The sequence below is a fragment of the Aquarana catesbeiana genome, linkage group LG13, assembly GCF_042186555.1.
Source record: "Aquarana catesbeiana isolate 2022-GZ linkage group LG13, ASM4218655v1, whole genome shotgun sequence".
Taxonomy (NCBI): Eukaryota; Metazoa; Chordata; class Amphibia; order Anura; family Ranidae; genus Aquarana; species Aquarana catesbeiana.
In genome coordinates, this window is record NC_133336.1 from 118,716,661 (window position 1) to 118,739,756 (window position 23,096).

Consider the following 23,096-nt stretch of genomic DNA (forward strand, 5'->3'; position numbering starts at 1 on the left):
CCAAGACGATGAGGGACAGTACACTGCTGAAACCTGAGGGGAGTAGAGGATCGGGTAAGTAACAGTGCTTTTATGTCCCCGTATCTCCCCCCCCCCCCCCCCCCCCCACTTCCACAAAGGGAGATTTTTTTTTAGGTTTTCTGGAGTCAGGCATTGAATATCCTTTTAGCCTACGCTTCACATCCAGTTCCACTGACTAAGTGCCTGTTCACACACAGAGTTAGGCGGCACTTTTCCGCACTGGAAGAACGCCAGTCGCTGCTAGGGCACTTAGAAAACAATTGTTTTTTATGTGCCCTATTTACATTGCCCAAAGGTGTGATGCAGAGAGATAAAATGCAAACATGCAGCATTTTATCGCAGCGCACAGGAAGGCACTGCATCTCATTGCTCACTAGGCAGAACGGGGAGATGCTGTTTACATCAGCATCTCCTCGTTCGTCCTCTCCGTGAAGCGATCGCGGGTATCCCCGCGCCGATCGAGTCCGTGGGACCCTCGACCCGACTCACGGAGCTCCCGGCCGGCACGCAATGGCACAGCGGGGAATTCAAATTGACATATAGGTACGCCCATTTGCCCAGCCGTGCCATTCTGCCGACGTACATCGGCGTGCGCCGGTCGGGAACCAGTTAAGAAAATCTTATTTTTCTTTAATTTGAATTGAGGAGAAGCTCCCTATAAGGCAGATATTCTCCTTACTTTGTGCCCAGGTGCAAGGTGTCAGAAGGAGAGAAAAGAACAGGAAACTGTTTCACTAGAGTCACAGACAACAATAAAAAAATAAATAAATAAAAAATGAATTCCAACCCTTCATTTTTTGACCCAAAATTAAAGTTTTAGTTGGAATTGGGATTTAAAATATACAAACCGCAAAGCGAATCTCTCACTAGGTGCTTTAAATTATGTACTAGATTTTTTTGCACTGCATTGGTAAACATACGAACTAGCAGGTAATAGTAATTAACAGTAAGCATATTTTGAATCACACAATATAAATCAAACCTTCAACTACATATCTATTTATAGGGCAATGACTCAGCTGCTGACAGCAGGGCTTCAGATGTAAACGGGTTAATCATGACACTTTCTGTCAAAGTTAAAATGAATCATGTGTAAGGCCTTGATGTTCTACTCCAGTAGGAGTTTCTACAAAGAATCAGTGTTTAGGAAGACACAGTGTAAACATGTCATTAACTTCCCTGTAATAAGAGCTAATAATAAGCACAGAGGTGCGTGCTTTGTTCCCTAAAATCACAATACAAGTTTAGCAGCATTGCTAGAAATACCTTGTATTGCTCTCACACCACATTGTGGGTCATGGATCCTCTGATTGGTGTAAAAAATGTATCTACCCGATTGTATCAGCATGGCATCAGCATCAGTATCAGTATGATTTGTGGACCTAAACTTAATGTCCAAATTCAGACAAACTTCTCTTTTGCTTCTAGGAAGAATATTTTTAGATTTTTAATGCTGTATGCGACTTCATTGGTCAGTTTTTCTGTCCTGCTGACACCACTGCAAGAAATGACTGGAATGGAAAGATAATTATATTGCTTTAACAAGGTTTATATTTCTTTTACAAGGTTCTCATTGTGTACAAGTGACCCTGTGGCACTTTAAATACCTACTCTAAGCACTGCAAAAACACACAAGAGGGTGAAAATCCTTGTGAATTACCACCATACAAATTTATTAAATTCCAAATAACAAATGGATACTCGGAAACATAAAAGATCAACAGGCTTGTAACTTATATGCTTCTGCCTTGGGCAACAAAGTCCCAACCACGAAAACATCAGATGGAAAAGCGAACACATTTCTCAGGAATTGTGCCCCCTTCTCAGAGCACTACTCTAAGCACTGTTTACATCTTAGCTGGCTACACAATGGGATGCTAATGTCATTTAAGAAAATCTGTCCATTCTGGGAATAATTGATGACATGATGTCACTGCAACTTACTCAGTGTTTCTCACCCCTTTTTCAGTCGGGGCACCCTTTAGAGTTCATCCTAAAATGTAAAAAACAAAACTAACAGTTTTACATAACACAGCATAGCCACACCTGCAAGACACCCGTTAGAGGGGATTTATTCTTCCAAAGCAAATATACCTTTCCAAACTGGTGCCAACCAGTATTCCAGCGTTTCATTTCTCCCTCAGTTTCCTCCCCCCCACTCATTCAGCTAATGTGACCCCAGTGCGCATGGAGAGAGTCAGGGAATTGGCAAACAAGGATCCTGTGCCCAACGTCTTCCTGATAAACTGTTGATGTAATTGGTTGTCAGGATGCCGGCGCAAGGAAGGTTGTAATGGTGTACAATGAAAACCTGTGGCTTTGTGTAACTAAAAGGCAGGCCTCCACCCGCTGGCTTGTATACAGTTTTTGGACAACTTTTAGGCATTTTGCCAAGGCACCCCTGAAGAAACCTAAAGGCACCCTACCCTGGTTGAAAAAGGCTGGTGTACATTGTGTACGAGGTGCTGGCAATTAACATGATGTAATGCAGACCACAGACATTTCAGGATGTCAGGCCCATTTCTCCTATTAGAATCCAATAATGGATTATACTTCCAGATTTCAACCTACTTTAATTAACCACTTAAGCCCCGGAAGATTTGGCCCCTTAATGACCAGACCATTTTTTGCGATACGTTACTGTGTCGCTTTAACCGGTTGCGGACCAGCCGCCGCAGTTTTACTGCGGCAGGTTGGCTCCGCTGTGCAAAATCACATTATATTACATGATCTCGTGGGGCTTGGACAACACGATGTCTGCGGGGATAGCCGCGATCGTCTCACGGAGAGGAAGAACAGGGAAATGATGATGTAAACAAGCATTTCCTCATTCTGCCCTAGTGACAGGACACTGATCACCGCTCCCTGTAATCGGGAGCGGTGATCAGTGTTGTGTCACACATAGCCCATCCCCCCTACAGTTAGAACACATCCCTAGGACACACTTAACCCCTACAGCGCCCCCTCCTGGTTAACCCCTTCACTGCCAGTCACATTTACACAGTGATCAATGCATTTTTAATCGCACTGATCGCTGTATAAATGTGAATGGTCCCAAAATAGCGCCAAAAGTGTCCGATCTGTCCGCCATAATGTCATAGTCACGATAAAAATCGCTGATCGCCGCCATTACTAGTAAAAAAAAAAAAAATTAATAAAAATGCCAAAGTCTATCCCCTATTTTGTAGACGCTATAACTTTAGCACAAACCAACCGCTTATTGTGATTTTTTTTTACCAAAAATATGTAGAAGAATACGTATCGGCCTAAACTGAGGAAAAAATATGTATTTTTATATATTTTTTGATGATCTTGATTATAGCAAAAAGTAAAAAATATTGCTTTTTTTTTTCAAAATTGTCGCTCTTTTTTTGTTTATAGCGCAAAAAATAAAAACCGCAGAGGTGATCAAATACCATCAAAAGAAATCTCTATTTGAGGGGAAAAAAAAGGACATCAATTTTGTTTGGGAGCCACGTCGCACGACTGCGCAATTGTCAGTTAAAGCGCCGCAGTGCTGAATCGCAATAAGTGCTCTGGTCTTTGGCCAGCCAAATCCTCGGGGGCTGAAGTGGTTAACTGACAATTGCGCGGTTGTGCGACGTTGTACAAAAACAAAACCGACGTCCTTTTTTTCCCACAAATAGAGCTTTCTTTTGGTGGCATTTGATTACCTTGATAAAACTATTTTTATTTTTTGCGCTATAAACAAAAAAAGAAGAGCGACAATTTTGAAAAAAAATATATATATTTTTAAAATTTTGCTATAATATCCCCAAATGTAACCACTTCCATACCGGGCCTATTCTGGCGCTCCTCTCCTACATGTAAATATCATATAAATCTTCATTTTTTTGCTAAAATGGCGGTCATTGCAACTTTTTATCTCGCACTCATGGAATGACGCCAATCTTCAGCATTTAAAAATCTCCATAGGCAACACTTTAAAATTTTTACAGGTTACATGTTTAGAGTTTAGAGTGGTTTGAACGGCGTTTACATATGTGGGCGGGACTAACATGTGCGTTTGCTTCTGAGAGCGAGCTACTGGGGACAGGGGCGTTTTAAATTATTTTTTTATTTTACTTTCTTTTACAACATTTTTTTAATCACTTTTATTCCTATTACAAGGAATGTAACCGTCCCTTGTAATAGGAATAATTTGTGACAGGTCCTCTTAATTGAGAGATGCGGGGGTCAATAAGACCCCACATCTCTCCTCCAGGCTGAAAAGCACGAGATCGGTAAAAAAAAAATCCACAATCACATGCTTACCAGCCGCGATCGTGGCTTTGTCACCGGAAATCTCTATGCTCCTCATCCGGTGGCGGCCGATTCTTTCCCCGAGTCCTCGATGGCACGGGAGAGCCCAAGGAAGCACCGGATGGCGGCGGGAGAGGTCCCCTCCCCTGTAAGATTGATCAAGCGGCGGAACTGCCACTATGATTGTTCTTATCGTGCACAGAATCGCCAGCTGAAAACAAGGATATCTGAATGATGCCTGTAGCTGCAGGCATCATTCAGATATTCTAACTGAAAGTCCATTGGTGTCCTTGGGCGGGAAGTGATTAAAAAAAAAAAAAAAAAATTCTTCCTTCGTTTAGGCCGATATGTATTCTACATATTTTTGGCAAAAAAAAATTGCAATAAGCGTATATTGATTGGTTTGCGCAAAAGTTATAGCATTTAAAAAATAGGGGATAGATTTTTATTATTCCTTTTTTTTTTTTTTTTACTAGTAATGGTGGTGATCTGCGACATACAGATCGGGCACTTTTGACACTTTTTGGGGACCACTGACATTTATACAACGATCAGAGCTAAAGATAGCCACTGATTACTGTATAAATGTCATTGGCAGGGAAGGGGTTAACACTAGGGGGCAATCAGGGGTTAGATGTGTGTCCTAGGGAGTGTTTCTAACTGTGGGGGTCGGGACCGCCTGGGGGAGGACACCGATTGTTGTTCCTAAGAATTAGGAACACATGATCAGTCTCCTCACCCCTGACATAACGGAGATCTGTCTACTTACATTGACAGACCTCCGTTCTGTCTCTGTGGCGCGATCGCGGGTGCCCGACAAACATAGCGACCTCCGGGCACGCACATCGGCTCAGTCGTCGTGCCTCCAGCTGTGAGCGCCCCCTAGTGGTCTTAAAGCGGCCGACGTATAGCTACGACGGCTCGCCCAGGGGAGCCAACCTGCCGCAAGCTGGTCAGGGGAACAGTTAAAGTGAACCTCTACACTGCCCATCAGAGCAAGGATCAGACTGCAATTACTTTCTTTGCTTTAAGCCACTCAAAGTACCAGTGTATATTTGGACTTACCTGAGCAAGTCAGAACTTACACAGGGCTGTCCTCGCTTCTGTCTCCCCCAAATATCCATGCCAAAGCCTGGCAACTGGCTACTTATGTAGTGAGCGCTACATTGTAGAGAGGCTGTGGGTGCATTACCTGTCACCCCATACAAAATGCATACCGAGGCATATTTACCTGCATAGATCTTAAAGGGCTTTCAGACTATAGTAATGCATAATGTACAATTCTATACAGGCAGTTTAAAATATAGGCAAATATATAAATCACCATGAGATTTTACTAAACTTCCTGCCTCATTAAAAACTGTCATGGGGATATGCAGTGAAGAGAACTCTCGAAGAACTAGAACAGACAGCAATAAAACCTTTCAAAAGGTTCTTACACTTTCCCATGCCAAAGAGAAAAAGTGTTTTTATTGTTGTATGTGTCTCCACTGTAGAGATTTCCTTTGACTTCCTATCCCCATAACACCAAAAGCAAATAATGGTTCTCCCCATTCTGCACATTGCAAGAAAACTAAAAAAGATCTGCCTGGAGCTCTGCTTTAGCACACAACACCTGTCCTAGACACACAGCCAACTTTATATCAACTGCTGCATCCACTAAACGGCTTAGGGCCTTTTAGTCAGCTACATAGTTACAGACTCTGAATGTTTACCTGGAAACCAACTGCAAAGCACTATAGAAAAACTGCAGGTGGTTTTATGAATATAAAGAATGATGCAAATATTTATTATGTTCACAATTTCTATCACAAAGTTCAGTTATTCTTAACCGCTTCCCGACCAACCGCCGCAGTTATACTGCGGCAGGTTGGCTCCCCTGCGCAAGCCATTGTAGCTAACGGGATAGCAGGCACACGCCCGTGGCACACAGTCGCAATGACCGCCGGCCACGAGCGATCGTGAGCAGGAGAGACAGAACAGGGACGAGTGTGTGTAAACACACACTTACCTGTTCTGTTACTCCTGTCAGAACGTGTGTTCCTACTAGCTAGAAACCACGATCCGTCACTTCCTCTAGTCAGTCCCCTCCCCCTTCATTTAGAATCACCTCCCAGTGAACACAGTTAACCCCTTCACTGCCAGTGACATTTTTACAGTAATCAATGCAATTTTATAGCATTGATCGCTGTAATAATGCCAACGGTCCCACAAATGTGTCAAAATTGTCCGATGTGTCCGCCATAATGTCGCAGTCACGATAAAAATCACAGATCGCCGCCATTGCTAGTAAAAAAAATGAATAAAAATGCTATAAATCTATCCCCGATTTTGTAGACGCTATAACTTTTTGCGCAAACTAATCAATATGCGCTTATTGCGATTTTTTTTAATCAAAAATATGTAGAAGAAGAATACATATCGGCCTACACTGAGGAAAAAAATTGCTTTTTAAAAAAAATAAATAAGGATATTATAGCAAAAAGTAAAAAATTGTTTTTTTTTTCCAAAATTGGCGCTTTTTTTTTTGTTTATAGCGCAAAAAATAAAAACCGTAGAGATGATTAAATACGACCAAAAGAAAGCTATATTTTGTGGGAAAAAAATTGCGTCAATTTTGTTTGGGTACAACGTCGCACGACCGTGCAATTGTCAGTTAAAGCAAAGCAGTGCCGAATCGCAAAAAAACCCCACTCTGGTCAGGAAGGGGGTAAATTCTTCCGGGGCTGAAGTGGTTAAAGGAGCTGCAGGAATATCTGGCAAGTACTGGCTGTGGGGTACATGTGACAACAACCTCCAGTATTCTTCATATATCTGGGCTGTTTTTCTTCAGTTGGAACAGGGGCCTTAAGCCTCTTTCACACGAGGGATCCGTATGTCCATTTTTCATCCTTCCGTTTTCGGATGAAAAACGGACATACATTCATCCCTATGGAGCGTCGGATGTCAGCGGTGACATGTCCGCTGACATCCGACCCCGCTCCGATCCGAAAAGTGTAACGGAGGAAAAACCTACTTTTCCATCCGTTTTCGGATCGGATCGGGTGACTACGGACACTACGGTCCGTCATCATCCGATCCCCCCATAGGGGAGAGCGGCGCTCTGACAGGTCCGTAGCTGCACAGCGTGCAGCGATGGACCTGTCATCTTCCTGCTCAGCGGGGATCGGCGGAGCGATCCCCGCTGAGCAAGCGGGTGTTCACGGGGCGGATCATCACTGATCCGCCCCGTGAGAAAGAGCCCTTAGGGAATTATGAACAGTTCCAAATACCAGTCAATATTGGCACAAAACTTTCAGGCTTCTGCTAGAAAGCAAAACATGAAGAGGAACTTCATCTTTCAGCATGACAATGACCCAAAGCATAAATCCAAATCAACAAAGGAATGGCTTCACCAGAAGATGATTAAAGTTTTGGAATGGCCCAGCCAGAGCCCAGACCTGAATTCAATAGAAAATCTGTGGGGTGATCTGAAGAGGGCTGTGCACAGGAAATGCCCTCACAATCTGATAGATTTGGAGTGTTTTTGCATAGAAGAGTGGGCAAATATTGCCAAGTCAAGATGTGCCATGCTGATAGACTCATACCCAAAAAGACTGAGTGCTGTAATAAAATCAAAAGGTGCTTTAACAAAGTATTGGTATAAGAGTGTGCACACTTATGCAACCACATTTTATTTTTTTATTTTTACTTCACTCCATCTAAAAGATTTTAGTTTGTTGTTCAACCGAGTTGTAAAGTTTACAGTTCACATTAAAGGTGGAAAAAGTTTTGAAATTATTTATCTTTGTCTCATTTTTTCACATCACAGGAACCTGACATTTTAACAGGGGTGTGTAAACTTTTTATATCCACTGTGTAGAATATAGATATATATCTATCAATCAAACAAAGGGTGGTTGGGGGGGTCACACCCTAAACCTGAATATCTAAAGCTGGTGCTGCTACAGAGACCTATATATAAAATAGAACCACAGAGTATAGCGCATACATACACATTTTGTATGTGTGCGCTATTCTCTGTGGTTCTATTAATTTTTATATATTTATTTTTTTAGTTTAGCATAGGGTGGGTAGAACCAGTCTCAGGCCTCACTGAGTTTTCCCTTTAATTCCAGTCCCAGTGACAACATTATCACCAATACAGGAGGGAAAATCTCCAAGTTGGACAGCTTTAAAATGCTGACAGGGATTTTAGCCTTCTTTTCATAGTCATCTCTAAAGCTAAAATGAGGATACCGATTTTTTTGCTTAGAATAAAGATCACGATTCTCACGGCGTATCATCATCTTTCACATTATACACATAAAAAAAAAAAAAAAAAAAAAAAAAAAAAAAAAAAAGGGCTAACTTTACAGTTCAGTTTTTTTTTTGTTTTTTTTAATTCATTGAAGTGTATCTTTTTCCCCCAAAAATTTTGTTTTAAAGACTGCTGCGCAAATACTCTCTATTTATTCTCTAGGGTCTCTGATTACACTATATATATATATATATATATATATATATATATATATATATATATATATATATTAGGGGTGCAACGGATCAAAAAACTCACGGTTCGGATCGTTCCTCGGATCAGGAGTCACGGTTCGGATCATTTTCGGATCAACAAAAAAAAAATCTCCCCCACAGTAATATCCACAATCTCCCTATTGGCAGGGTATTGGCAGGGCATTGCAGCAGAGTATTGGCAGGGCATTGCAGCAGGGTATTGGCAGGGCATTGCAGCAGGGTATTGGCAGGGCATTGCAGCAGGGTATTGGCAGGGCATTGCAGAGTATTGGCACTGCTGCCATCCGATCTCTCCCCTCCACTGTACAGATCATTACACAGAGGGGAGAGAGAGAGGAACCGGCGTCATGACATGACGCCGGTTTGTTACAAGTGATCGCTCCGTCATTCGACGTGCTAAACGGCCTCCGGGTGTACCAAGATGGCCGCCGCTCCGGAGCTAGGCCAAAGCCGTGGCCTTTCCTATGGCCGAGGCCACAGAGGTGTCCCGTACGGATCAACCTCCGCGGATCGGATCACGGATCGATGACGATCCTTTGCACTATATATATATATATATATATATATATATATATATATATACATACACACATACACACACACACATATATACATACATACATATGCGTACATATATATAGTATATATAGTTTGGAGGTTCTAAGTAATTTTCTAGCAAAAAAGACGGATTTTAACTTGTAAGCAACATGTTCAGAAAAAGGTTTAGTCTTTAAGTGGTTAAACTGACCTTATTTGCAGACCGAAGTTAATCCCTTTGATCTAAAAGAACCAAATGATGCAATGTTTCCTTTTATCTCTCAGCAATGTTAACACATTAAGAGCCCATTCACACAGGGACGACTTGTCAGGCGACCTAGTCGCCTGACAAGTCGCCTCCCGTTCTGTGCTATGGAACCGTTCTAAGGGGAGCGACGCAAGTCGCTCCGACTTAGAAAAAGGTTTCTGTACGACTTCGGGGGCGACTTGGGGCGACTTGCATAGACTTCTATACAGAAATCGTTTTGCAAGTCACCCGGGCAGTCGTGTGCAGGTCGCCTCGGTGAGGCGACCTGCAAGTCGTGTTGCCCCTGTGTGAATGGGGTCTTAGGCCAACACTTTAAAAGTAGTTACAGCAATAGTTTTGCTCCATGTCTCCATGTGGGATAAAAGGTTTTACATAAATAAAATAGATGCGGATCATTGTAAGCATCCCTATCAACAGTAAATGGTTTGTCCCAACCCTCTAACTGCTACATCTGCAGGACAGCTTGTTCCTTGTTCCTGATATCTGGGAAGTTGTTTTCCAAACAGCAGGCTACCGTGTCCCACCATGACTGTGCAGTAACAGGAAGATCACGTACAGGCTGGTCAGTGCAGCACACTGGCATTCCTTGTAATCTTACCAGCAGCTTGTTTTGCTAAAATACTAAGGTCTCTTGCATCACAAGCTTACAGGACACCAGCTGAAAGGCACACTGCAAAACACAGGCAGAAGAAAACTACTATTCTCTGAAATATGACATTTAATATACAGATCCAACAGCTCCATATTTTCCCTGCACTTGTTACCAGATAAATCTATGTGCATGTGGGGTTCAGTTACAATGTTCTATTCTTAGCTATAAAAGGTAAGACCGTTACAGGGGCACAGCATTAAAGTATCTGCTTGTAAATAAAACAAATTACAACTTCAAGACGACCAACTGGCCAGTTTCACTTTTTTGAGTTTTAGTCTGTAAAAATGAGCCAGATGCTAGCTGCCAACCTGAAATATGGTTGTTGCAATACCTACACATTTCTCAACTTCAAAACATATCTTTGGTATAAAATCATTACAACTATTTCTATTCTACCCTTACTTGGGAAGATCTTCAAGTATATAAAACTTAAAAGTGGTTAAGCCAGAAGAGCTGCGGATGACGGAGGCATGTAAACTGACCAGTTTTAGGGCTCAGCAGCCATGATATATCGTGGTCAGTTTACAGGGGGGGGCAGAACCAGGCATGATTAACTAGGTATTTCAGGTGATACAGGGAGCCAACATTTCACAGCACAAGCACTGTGCCACATAACATACTTTAAAGGAACAGGAATTTATTTTTTTCCCTTTTCACACTGAGGCATTTTACAAGGGCTATAGTGCTAAAAAATAGCACTAAAAATTGCGCCTGTAAAGCGCCTCTCCTGTTACTCCAGTGTAAAAGCTCGAGTGCTTTCACACTGGAGCGCTGCTCTGGCAGGACATCAAAAAAAGTCCTGCAAGCAGCTTCTTTGAGGCACTTTAGGAGTGCTCCTAAAGCGCCCCTGCCCGCTGCGGGAGCGCTTTTAACTCTTTTTTGGCTGCTAGCGGGGGTTAAAAGTAGCCCACTAGCGAGCGAAAAACGGCGCTAAAACTACGGTAAAGCGACACTAAAGATAGCAGCACTTTACCGCCGATGCACCCAACGCCCCAGTGTGAAAGTGCCTTTAGGGTAACAAACGCTTTAAGCCACATGTTTCAACCTCTGTGTTGACCACACCGTTCTCCACTTTGTGCTAAAGTAGCCGCTCACCTTCACTATAGGCCTATACTTTCATACAGGTCTATTTGCGCTTGCTGAAAAATCCTCCTAAAGGTTTTCGCTCTAGAGCAGGGGTGTCCAAACTTTTTTCAAAGAGGGCCAGATTTGATGAAGTAAACATGCGCGAGGGCCGATCATTTTGCCTGACATTCTTTGAACCATTAAAATTCGGTCTAAGCATGCTCCTTCGAGCACTAATACACTGCCCAACAAGAAATCTCTTGCCTTTGTGGCTGAGTGTACTAATAGAAAAAGGTTACCATCCAGCTAGATCATGTATGTTGCCAACATCCCTAGATTGATAGGTGAAAAAAATACAACCAAATAAGGTTGTGGGACTTTAACGGCAACAGCGTAAGGTAAAAACAATTTTATTCCATAGAAAAATGTATATATGTATACAAAACATTAGCATAGTTAATAAACATAACACAGTGAACACAATAAAAAGCTGAAACACAGCTGTACTGATGTGCATTCGATAAAGATGCTTGTAATGTCTTCCACGAAGGCCAGTGTGGCTGAGTGTAAGTAAAGAGATGAGCTTGGGCGTATTATTTGGCGTATATTATTTATTGGCGTATAACACGCACCTTAACTTTAAGAGCGAAGTTTCAGGAAAAAAAAAAAAAAATTTTAAATAAAGAACTGTGAAGCAAAATAAGGGTCAGTGCCCATCTGCAGCCTCACAAGTGCCCATCTGCAGACCCACCATTGCCATGGATGTAGCCTCACCATTGCCCGATATGCACTCACCATTGCCAGGAATGCACTCACCATTGCCAAAGATTACCTACAGGAGAATCTGTTTATTCGGCGGCCTCTTTAATAGAAAGTCCCGCCTCCAATGGCAGTGCCAGAGACGGGACTTCCTATTACAGAGGCCACCCGTAAACAGGAAATTCTCCTGTGTGTACGGTGCTTGTCCTGCCTCCTCCCTATCCCCTCCAAGGCATATACATCTTTTGTGGCCCGGCACTGGGAGATTGTCGGGGGTCACAAAAGATATATAAGTCTAAATAACCAGGCGGGCCGTTCTAAACGGAACACGGGGCAGACTTTGGACATGCCTGCTCTAGAGTATACATTATATACCATGCATCTCCCCTCCTACTCCTTTCCACAGTGCATCCAGCAATAGTAGTCATGTAAATCCTGAGGCGTTTAGTGTAAAACTGTAAACAATGGCTTTATACAAGATAGATATTACACTCACGTTTAGATAAAAACACCTCGTAGGAGGCCCTTGAAGTCACGTGAGCAGTGACGCAATGGGGTTAATTTACTAAAGCTAGAGAGTACAAAATTAGTCACACTTCTGCAGAGAAACCAATCAGCTTCCAGGTTTTATTGTCAAAGCTTAATTGAACAAGCTGAAGTTAGAAGCTGATTGGTTTCTCTGCAGAATAGTGACTAATTTTGCACTCTCTAGCTTTAGTAAATAAACCTCAATGCATTGGCAGGAGGGTGACAAGGTGACATCACTTCCATGTCACAAACAAAGCCAGAAGTCGTGGTGAAAGGACATTGTTTCCCAAAGCGCATACACCCACTACGAGGTGTTTTTATCCAAACGTGCGGTGTTTGGATACAAATTTTACACTATGGGAGGAATTTTTTTTTTTATATATACAGGGCTACTATTGCTGGAAGCAATGCGGAGTGGAGATATATGGTATATATATATATATATATATATATATATATATATATATATATATATATATATATATACACACATACACACACACACACACACACACACACACACACCAGAACCTCTAGGAGGATTTTTCATAAAAAGCAAATAGACTTGTATGAAAGTATAGGTCTAGAGTGAAGGTGAGCGGCAACTTCAGCCTAAGAGTGGAGCACGGTGTGGTGAACACAGAGGTTGAAGCACATGGATTAACATATGGATATTGACTTTGTTAGAAAATTTAAATATTGTGCTTTTGGACACTTGTAATTAACACTTGTGGAGCTGCATTGCTAGCACTGGAGGTGTGGTATCAACCTCTATGAGACATATTAATAACTGCAGCCATTTGTCAAGTTTTTTATCATTTGCACTCAATGCACAGCAATGGAATTGTGGTTTTAACCCCCAGCAAGGTTGATAACAGGAGGCGTTATTGTACACTTTATATAGAGCACTTGTGTCTGCACTTACACTTTATACATATGAATTAATGATATAGTTTTTATTTATTGAGCACTAGTAAGGCATTCAATTCCACTTAATTTATTGGTTTATGTGACATTTATTTTATTATCCATTTTAATGTATATCTGTGGGGACACATAGAACCATGTGAGCAGCTGCTTGTTTTTTATTGTCATTTTATACATTGAATTCATAACATTTACTTTACATAATCTGGTTGAAAAAAGGCACAAGTCCATCTAGCTTAACCAATAAAAAGGAGGGATGTTTACAATCCTATAGACACAATCCATTAATTTCTTGAATTCTGTGATACATATTCACTATGCACTGAGTAGGCACATCTGTGTCACACATTTCAAAGAGCCTGCCTTCTGAACTACAGAGGTGCTGAGAGGAGGAGTTTCAGGAGGTGGAGTCAGTACAGGTATCACTGCTTACAGGCAAGGTACTATGGGATATGTAGTCCTTACAAACAAAGTAAACCGCAGAGGAGAAGCTGAAAAGCGTGCAGGGAATCCAGGAAGTGTTTAAAAGAGATGGGAAGCAGACAAACAGCACTCACAACATAAAAGGAGAGTTTTAAAGTAAGTTTATATTGGATTGTCAACTATTGTTTGTATTGTTATTAGAATGCAGACCAGTCAAAACTTTTTTTCTTAGTTTTGGATAGAGTACAGAAGGATTAGAACGGTCTATTTTTACTACTGTCTAGGGCTCCACTGAAGATATTTAACCTAATTTCATGTCCTGCTGACAAGGTATTACCAGACAGGAAGTAAGCAGAGAGCTCCAAAAGCCACACAGACAATTAAAAAAATTATTTTTCTTAGCAGAAATTATTAGAACCCCTATCAGACATGGCCCCTTTCACACGGGCGGACTGTATGTCCGTTTTTCATCCATCCGTTTTCGGATGAAAAACGGACATACATGTATCCCTGTGGGATAGTGGATGAATATCCGCTGACATCAGTCTCCGCTATGCTCCGTTTCTGATGACGGAGGAAAACCCTACTTTTCCAACCGTCTGAGGACTCTACAGTCTGTCTTCAGCCTATCCCCCATAGAGGAGAGTGGCGCTCTGCCAGGTCGGTCCCTGTACAGTGTGCAGAGATGGACCTGTCATCTGCCTGCTCAGTGGGGATCGACGGAGCAATCACCCGCTGAGAAAATCGGAGCCCGTATATGGACACGTCCGTGTGAAAGGGCCCCAAGGATACTTTCACACTTGAGCGTCTTTGTGGGAGTTTTCTTTAGCATGTTTGTACATGCATTTTCAGGCTTGAATGTTTCTGATTTAGGTAATGGAAAGCTGGTTAATAGGAAGAAGAGGAATCAAGCTTTTTGTTTTTTTTTTTTTTAAATATAAAATCCCGGTTGACATTGAAAAACAACTGTTGTAAGACAAAGCACAATTTAAACAGTTAAGCTCCATGCACGCGGCCATATTAAAATACTATCTACCCTAAATCTTTATGCCATAAGATGACAGAAAAAAAAAATCACATGTAAAAAAAAAAAAAAAAAAATGAAAGTGCTTTTTCTGGTGCGGATTTACACGTTTGCAGGTGTATGGCATTTAGTAGCATATGAACGTAAACTCATGCTACTGGTCAGAATTCTAGCCAGTGGAATACATGTTTGCAAATACACACAAATTATGCTCATAAACTCCTCTCCAAATGCAGATTATGAGCATTCTTTATGCCTCTAAACACTTCTATGTAGCTAAATTCCTAATGAGCATGGCTGCATAGGCGAACACTAAACTGCATTCAAAGGCGTAAGGCGTAAAAAAAACGAGTTAAGCTAAAACTATTTCTTTAATACACTTAAACTCTTGGAATATTCCCCTAGCATACAGACTAACCAAATATAAATCCCATCTACTGGCTAGTCTGATCTTTTAGCACATTATTTGTGTCAGTCATAATAGGTGTGAGGCAGTGCTGGTTTACTTGAATCCACCAGTCACTGTGAGTCAGTACAGACTTGTGTACACTCGGCAAGATTACGTGACGATGAGTCGGCTGTTTGTAGCCTGTGTTTGCATAGAGAGGAAGCAGTTTCAAAGGTCTGAGAACTGGTATCAAAGTGCTCTGAAAATTATTAAGCACTTGTAAAAAGCTTACCATTTAGCTTTAGTCTTTATTTGACAAACACACTTGTTGAATTCTGCTACAGACAGCAACACGGGCTCAAATGTATCAAAAGTGCGCCGACTTAGAAAAAGGTTCCTGTAGTATTTTTGGGGCGACTTCAGGCGACTTGCATTGACTTCTATACAGAAGTCGTTTTGCAAGTCGCCGCTGAAGTCGTGTGCAGGTCGCCTCGGTGAGTCGACCTGCAAGTCGTGCCGCCCCTGTGTGAACCGGCAGTAACTACCATGAATCTCCTAGATTGTAAGCTCTAACGAGCAGGGCCCTCTGATTCCTCCTGTATTGAATTGTATTGTACTTGTACTGTCTGCCCTAATGTTGTTGTAAAGCGCTGCGTAAACTGTCGGCGCTATATAAATCCTGTATAATAATAATAATAATAATAATAATAATAATCAACAGAACTGCTACATTACCCCTAAAACTACTATGATTACAACTCTAATGTAAAAATTTGATGATAAAAAAAAAAAAAAAAAAAAAAAACAAAACACACCTTTCTTTTAAGAAAGATGCAATGTTTTTATTTAGACTAAAGATATAAAATACTATGAATAAAAGAGACCTTTTCTATTCAGGGCCAAGTGACGGCATCTGTTTGAAGCTTTCCCCTGATCACCTTATACTCACCTTCACAACTCTCTCCCATCACTACCTGTTCTGTCCTGCCAACACACAATACCCAATGCTGGCTTGTGTCAGAGCTTAGAGAGAGTGGTGACGACAGAACCCCCCCCCCCCCCAGGCCCCAGGCCCACATTAAGGAGGTGGTCATATGCTTCCAAAAAGCAAAACCAGCAAGTATATTGTGGTGACAGGCACAGGAGGCGGAATGGAGAGGAAGTGACATGAAGGAGAGTATATGACGTTTAGTGGACTTTTAAAAACCTTGCCATGGGGTCTCTTCTAGTGTTAGGATCAGGTGAAGTGTTACAATCGAACACACGGGTTAAGGCCACTTTCACACCTGTGCGACCAGAATGTCGCACGACTTGAAGCAATGCCTGTGTAATCTTGAGGTCTATGGAACTCAAGTTGCATCAAAGTCAGACCAAAGAGAGTGCAGGGACAGATATGAATGGTCTGTCTTGTCAAGTGACTTTGCAGTCCCAAGTCACACAAGTGGAGAAAGGGGACTAAGGGTTAGGACTCGTTCACACAGTGCAGTAACCTGTGTTTTTCCACACTGGATCAATGCAGGTAACCACTAGGACACACGGAAATCAACTGTTTTCTATAAGCTCTGTTCACACCACAACACCGGTGTGATGTGCGGTAAGAAGTGTGGAAAAATGCAGGCATGCATTTTTTTCTGCAACACATTGGATAACACTGCACCGCAGTACAATACATCACGTTGTTGTGAAGAGCAAAGAATGAAGAGTAGGTAAGTGGTGCTTACAGTTTAAAAAAATATATAAACAGTGCAACATGCTCAAAGCGGAGTTCCGCCTAGGAAAAAAAAATGAAAAGTCAAAAGCTACAAATACTGCCGCTGCTGACTTTTAATATAAGGACACTTACCTGTCCGGGGCACCCGCAACGTCCTCACCCGAAGCCGACCCGCCCCTTGGCTCCGGGTGGAGGTGTCGGCATTGCTAGTAAGGGAATCAGGAAGTGAAGCCTTGCAGCTTTCACAGCCTGGTTCCCTACTGCGCATGCGTGGTCCCTGCTGTATATAGAAAAGAAATGCATAATGTTCTACTTTTATTGACTGCACTGGAATGTACAGTGAAGGAAAAAAGTATTTGATCCCCTGCTGATTTTGTACATTTGACCACTGACAAAGAAATGATCAGTCTATCATTTTAATGCTAGGTTCATTTTAACAGTGATAGACAGAACAAAAAAAAATCCAGAGAAAAGCATTTCAAAAAAGTTACAAATTGATTTGCGTTTTAGCTTGAGTTCACACATATGCAAACACAGACATCGCATGTGATTCGCACCCGCATTGCTGTGCCGATCACATGCGATGTTTGTGCAATGCAAGTTCAGCCGTACAGTTGTATGGCTGAACTTGCATTGGATCTGCACAAAAAAAAAAAAGGTGCTGGAACCTTTTTTTCCCCCCGTACTGGAATCGGATCGCATGCAGTTCGCACTTCAATCTGAGAACCAATCTGGGGGTGTCATTACCTTTGTATTGACACCCACAGCGGTTCGCAGAGGGCAGTGTGAACTGCCTGCGGGGGAGATGCGATGTGGGAACGGGCACTTGCAGCTCGCTGGTTACCGCATCGCATATGTGTTAACCCAGGCTTAATGAGTGAAATAAGTATTTGACCCCTTCGCAAAACATGACTTAGTACTTGGAGGTAAAACCCTGTAGTTGGCCATCAGGTTTGTACACATTTCAGGAGGGATTTTGTCCAGCTCCTCTTTGCAGATCCTTTTCAAGTCATTAAGGTTTCCAGGCTGACATTTGGCAACAAACCTTCAGCTCCCTCCACATATTTTCTATGTGATCAAGGCATCCAATTCACAATAGCAGGAGATTTTGACTGGCTCTCTATGGAGCCGGTTCACATATCTCCGCTGCGGCAGTCCTATGCGTCTTTTGGTCCGTTTCGGGTCCAAATTGAGCCAAAAATTGGGGATGAAATTGGACCTGAAACGGTGAACCAGGACGCACCAGACCCCTGCTAGGAACCGCATGCGACGTTGATGCGAACCCTGCCTTAATGTGACCTATAATTTGTACAACTTAATTGAAAAAGAAACTGAAATCTTGGGGGGGTTAAAAATAAACTAAAATAATGTGGTTGCATAAGTGTGCACACCCTCTTATAACTGGGGATGTAGCTGTGTTCAGAATTAAGCAATCAAATTCAAACTCATGTTAAGTCAGTCAGTATGCACCCACCATCATTTAAAATGCTCCGATTAACCCCAAATAAAGTTCAGCTGTTCTAGTAGGTCTTTCCTGACATTTTCTTAGTTGCATACTACAGCAAAAGCCATGGTACGCAGAGAGCTTCTAAAGCATCAGAGGGATCTCATTGGTAAAAGGGAACAGTCAGGAGAAGGGTACAAAAGAATTTCCAAGGCATCAGATATACCATGGAACACAATGAAGACAGTCATCAAGTGAAAAAATATGGCACAACCGTCACATTACCAAGAACTGGACGTCCCTCCAAAATGTATGAAAAGATGAGAAGAAAACTGCCCAGGGAGGCTTCCAAGATGCCTACAGCAACATTAAAAGAGTTGCAGGAATAGATGGCAAGTACTGGCTGTGTGGTACATGTGAAAACAATCTCCCATATTCTTCATGTCTGGGCTATGGGGTAGAGTGGCAAGACGGAAGCCTTTTCTTATGAAGAAAAACATACAAGCCTGGCTAAATTTTGCAAAAACACATCTGAAGTCTCCCAAAAGCATGTGGGAAAATGTGTTATGGTCTGAGGAATCTAAGGTTGAACTTTTTGACAATAATTCCAAAAGATATGTTTAGTGCAAAAACAACACTGCACATCACCAAAAGAACACCATACCCACAGTGAAGCATGGTGGTGGCAGCATCATGCTTTGGGGCTGTTTTTCTTCAGCTGGAACAGGGAGGGGCCTTAGTCAATGTAGAGGGAATTATGAACTGCCTGTCAATATTGGCACAAAGCCTTCAGGCTTCTGCTAGAAAGCTGAACATGAAAAGGGACTTCATCTTTCAGCATGACAATGACCCAAAGCATACATCCAAATCAACTAAACCTCCCATTCATTCAAGTTTGACTTTTCACATGGGGCGGTGCGCTTGCAGGACGTTCCGAAAAAAAGTCCTGCAAGCAGCATCTTTGGGATGGCTTGGGAGCGCTGTAGTTAGTGCTCCCAAAATGCCCTGACCATTGGAATGAATGGGCAGCGCTTCAGAAGCACAGCAACACTGGAGTTTTTAACCCCTTACTTAGGGTTAAAAGCACCCCGATAGTGGTCAAAAAGTGCAGCTTAAACAGCGCTAAAGCATCGTGCTTTAGCGCTAACTCAGCCCCAGTGTGAAAGGGGGCTGAATGTGGAAAAAGTTCTGAAATTATTTATCTTTGTCTCATTTTTTTTTTACTAAGGATGAGCTCAGGCATGTTCGCAACCACACGTGCAGAGCCCGCCAGAAAGTCAGCACGGCACAGCGCTAATCACAGGCACTGAGACATTTCCCGATCTCTGCAGCCACGGATCAGGAAAATGTCTCACTGCTTGTGATAAGTGCTCCGCAGTGCCAACTTCCTGGCGGGCTCTGCACATGCGGTTGCACACAGGCCTGAGCTCATCGTTATGCTTTACATCACAGAAACCTAACATTTTAACAGGGGTGTGTAGACTTTTTATATCCATTGTACACACACCATTGAAACCAATGATCTTTTTAGGGATCTAAGGCCCCTTACACACTGGGGAGGTAAAGCGTCGCTATTTTTAGCGGCGGTATTCGGCCGCTAGTGGGGCGGTTATACCCCCGCTAGCGGACGAGAAAGGGTTAAAAAACCACTGCAAAGCGCCTCTGCAGAGGTATAGCTACGGTGCCCCATTGATTTCAATGGGCAGGAGCTGTATACACACCGCTCCTTGATGCTGCTAGCAGGACTTTTTTTCCCGTCCTGCCAGCGCACCACTCCAGTGTGAAAGCCCTCGGGGCTTTCACATTGGAGACAAAGCAGCGGCTCTTTCAGGGCGCTTTGCAGGCACTATTTTTAGCGCTGTAGCGCCTGCAAAGCGCCCCAGTGTGAAAGGGGTCTAAGAGGGGGATTTTTCCCACTGCCCATCACACTAAGATACCCTGAGCTGTAATTAGCAGGGTGGTAAACTCTACCGCACACGTAAACGAGACCTAAGGGAGGGGAGATTTCCTTCCTACTGACCACAAATTTAAGTAACACTCTTTCTACTGACAGTCACATTAATGTACCATAAACTGTAGATATAGTATTGCATAGCAAGAGCTCCGAGACTAAAGTTATTTCAAGGGTTCCTCATGTTAAAGTTTCAGTTAAAATAGGAAGTTACACTCTTCCTCCTCTACTATTATTGTAAACTTTTACGAATCTCTGACAAGTACCCACTGCCACTTCCCTTGCCTAGGCTGCCTCTGATCCATCCAATGCCAGCATACTGCAGAGCCACTGTGACTGAATATTTTTAACCCTCTAAGAGCTTAACCATTCTCCAGGAAATGCTGCCCTGAAGAAGAGGGACGCAATTCCCCCGAAACACATTGGCTTTACTTGTATACATTTATCTTCAATAAATAACTGTAAAAATTAACAAGCGAGATATTTTTTGGACACCGGGCGCTTCTCTCCAGTCACCTAGGTGAGAATACCTTACGTTTTTAAACCCCCTCCCCATCTCCGAGGAGTGGCCGGACCAGACTGAAATCGCAATGCATCTCACGCAGTGTGATACAGCAAGGAGTCTAAGCCAACTTTCCACAGCCAAGATGGTGGCACCGGGGACCCAAAGACTGGTGAAGAACAAGCCCCGGGTGAGGGGAGCTCAGGACCCTGGGACTGGGGAGTACCGCAGTTCCAGGATTTGTAGGTGATTTCTAAGTTCCTGTTTACAAAGGCTGACAGACTCAGAGCTGAACAAGTGGTGGGCCAGGGACAGTCCATGGAGAGGTGATAGAAGGCTCGGGCCTGTGACGTGGGGCCCCTGTAGGCTCGGGACCGTGACGTGGGGCCCCTGTAGGCTCGGGTCTGTGACGTGGGGCCCCTGAAGGCTCGGGTCTGTGACGTGGGGCCCCTGAAGGCTCGGGTCTGTGACGTGGGGCCCCTGAAGGCTCGGGACCGTGACGTGGGGCCCCTGTAGGCTCGGGACCGTGACGTGGGGCCCCTGAAGGCTCGGGTCTGTGACGTGGGGCCCCTGAAGGCTCGGGTCTGTGACGTGGGGCCCCTGAAGGCTCGGGTCTGTGACGTGGGGCCCCTGAAGGCTCGGGACCGTGACGTGGGGCCCCTGTAGACTCGGGACCGTGACGTGGGGCCCCTGTAGGCTCGGGACCGTGACGTGGGGCCCCTGAAGGCTCGGGACCGTGACGTGGGGCCCCTGAAGGCTCGGGACCGTGACGTGGGGCCCCTGAAGGCTCGGGACCGTGACGTGGGGCCCCTGTAGGCTCGGGACCGTGACGTGGGGCCCCTGAAGGCTCGGGTCTGTGACGTGGGGCCCCTGAAGGCTCGGGTCTGTGACGTGGGGCCCCTGAAGGCTCGGGACCGTGACGTGGGGCCCCTGAAGGCTCGGGACCGTGACGTGGGGCCCCTGTCAGTCATGGAGGGCATAGCAGAGTTGAGGCCTGGCCGAGTCACGGCTGTGAGAAGGGACGATATAGAAGACGAAGGCCCTATAGAACCTCTTCTCTTTTCCGGCACACACAGCCGGCTACATCCTGAGGAGACGGGGGTAGGCCGGGGCCAGGCTCCGCTGCCACAAACGGACCTAAATCCGGCGCTAGGCCCCGACCACCGTCTAGAGTTTGAGGCCTGCCCTCCGCACAGTGAGCCCAAATCTACGCGGAAACGCCAGGACGACACAGAGCTCCGTTAGAATAGACTAGCGAGCCTCCACTTACCGTATCCGCACGGAGCCGGTCTGGGCCGCGCAGCTCCGACTGATCCCCGGAGTCACACGGAGCGTGTCACGGGCTCAGGCCGAGACTCCGCCCGCAGCGCTCGACAGCCAGCAGAGGGCGCTGTTCAGCGCAATCCTCACCGAGGTGCGGGGAAATCACACAGCGTACCAGCAATACTGTGCTGCTCATCCCCGCCCCAGTCCTTGTAGAGAGGGAGCGTTGTGTGAATCTGCTCCCGGGTTCTGCCCGTCCTCACATTGTTGAAATCAAGAACTGCTCAGCAACCACATGATCAATGCAGTGGGTTATAAATATGGCCTCCCACTGGAGTTTTGTATAATATTTTCTTCACCAACTACAAGACCAATTTCGTTCTGTGCGATTATCATTTCAAAACTTTCACAACACGTCGTGTAGATTTAGCTGCACTGGGTTTTATTTTTAAATATCTTACTCCATCCAGAAGCTTAGTTTTGGATAGTATGGGGTTTTACTGCTGTCTGTGGCCCCAATGAGATTTCCCCTCACTTCCTGTTCTGAGGACAGGAAGAAGAGAAACCACTCCAAAAGACAATAAAGAAGACCACGACCCCTCTCAGCTTTTCCTGTATTGTATGTCTCCTTAAAGAGGAAGTAAATCCTGATGAGTTTTACTTCCTCTTTGTTTCCCTGCAAAAGTAAAGCATAATGGGCTACTATGCATCACATAGTAGCCCATTATGTGTCACTTACCTGCAACTGAAGCCCGCAATGTCACCGCTGTCCCCTCTTCCACAAAGCTTCCATCTTCCTTTCGGGTATCGCAGCTCCGGCGCTGTGATTGGCTGGAGCCGCAATGACGTCACTCC

General features: G+C 43.9%; 1 protein-coding gene across 3 annotated transcripts in view; it reads right to left on the reverse strand.

The window, feature by feature from the left end:
- HECTD1 (HECT domain E3 ubiquitin protein ligase 1) overlaps nucleotides 1-22,395 on the reverse strand; it is a 261,585-nt gene extending 239,190 nt beyond the window's left edge. For all 3 annotated transcript variants that reach the window (XM_073609172.1, XM_073609173.1, XM_073609171.1), the window contains exon 1: nucleotides 22,249-22,395. The gene's annotated coding sequence lies outside the window, so the exon portion shown is untranslated. The remainder of the gene's footprint in view (nucleotides 1-22,248) is intronic.
- Between the last annotated feature and the right edge of the window lie 701 nt (nucleotides 22,396-23,096).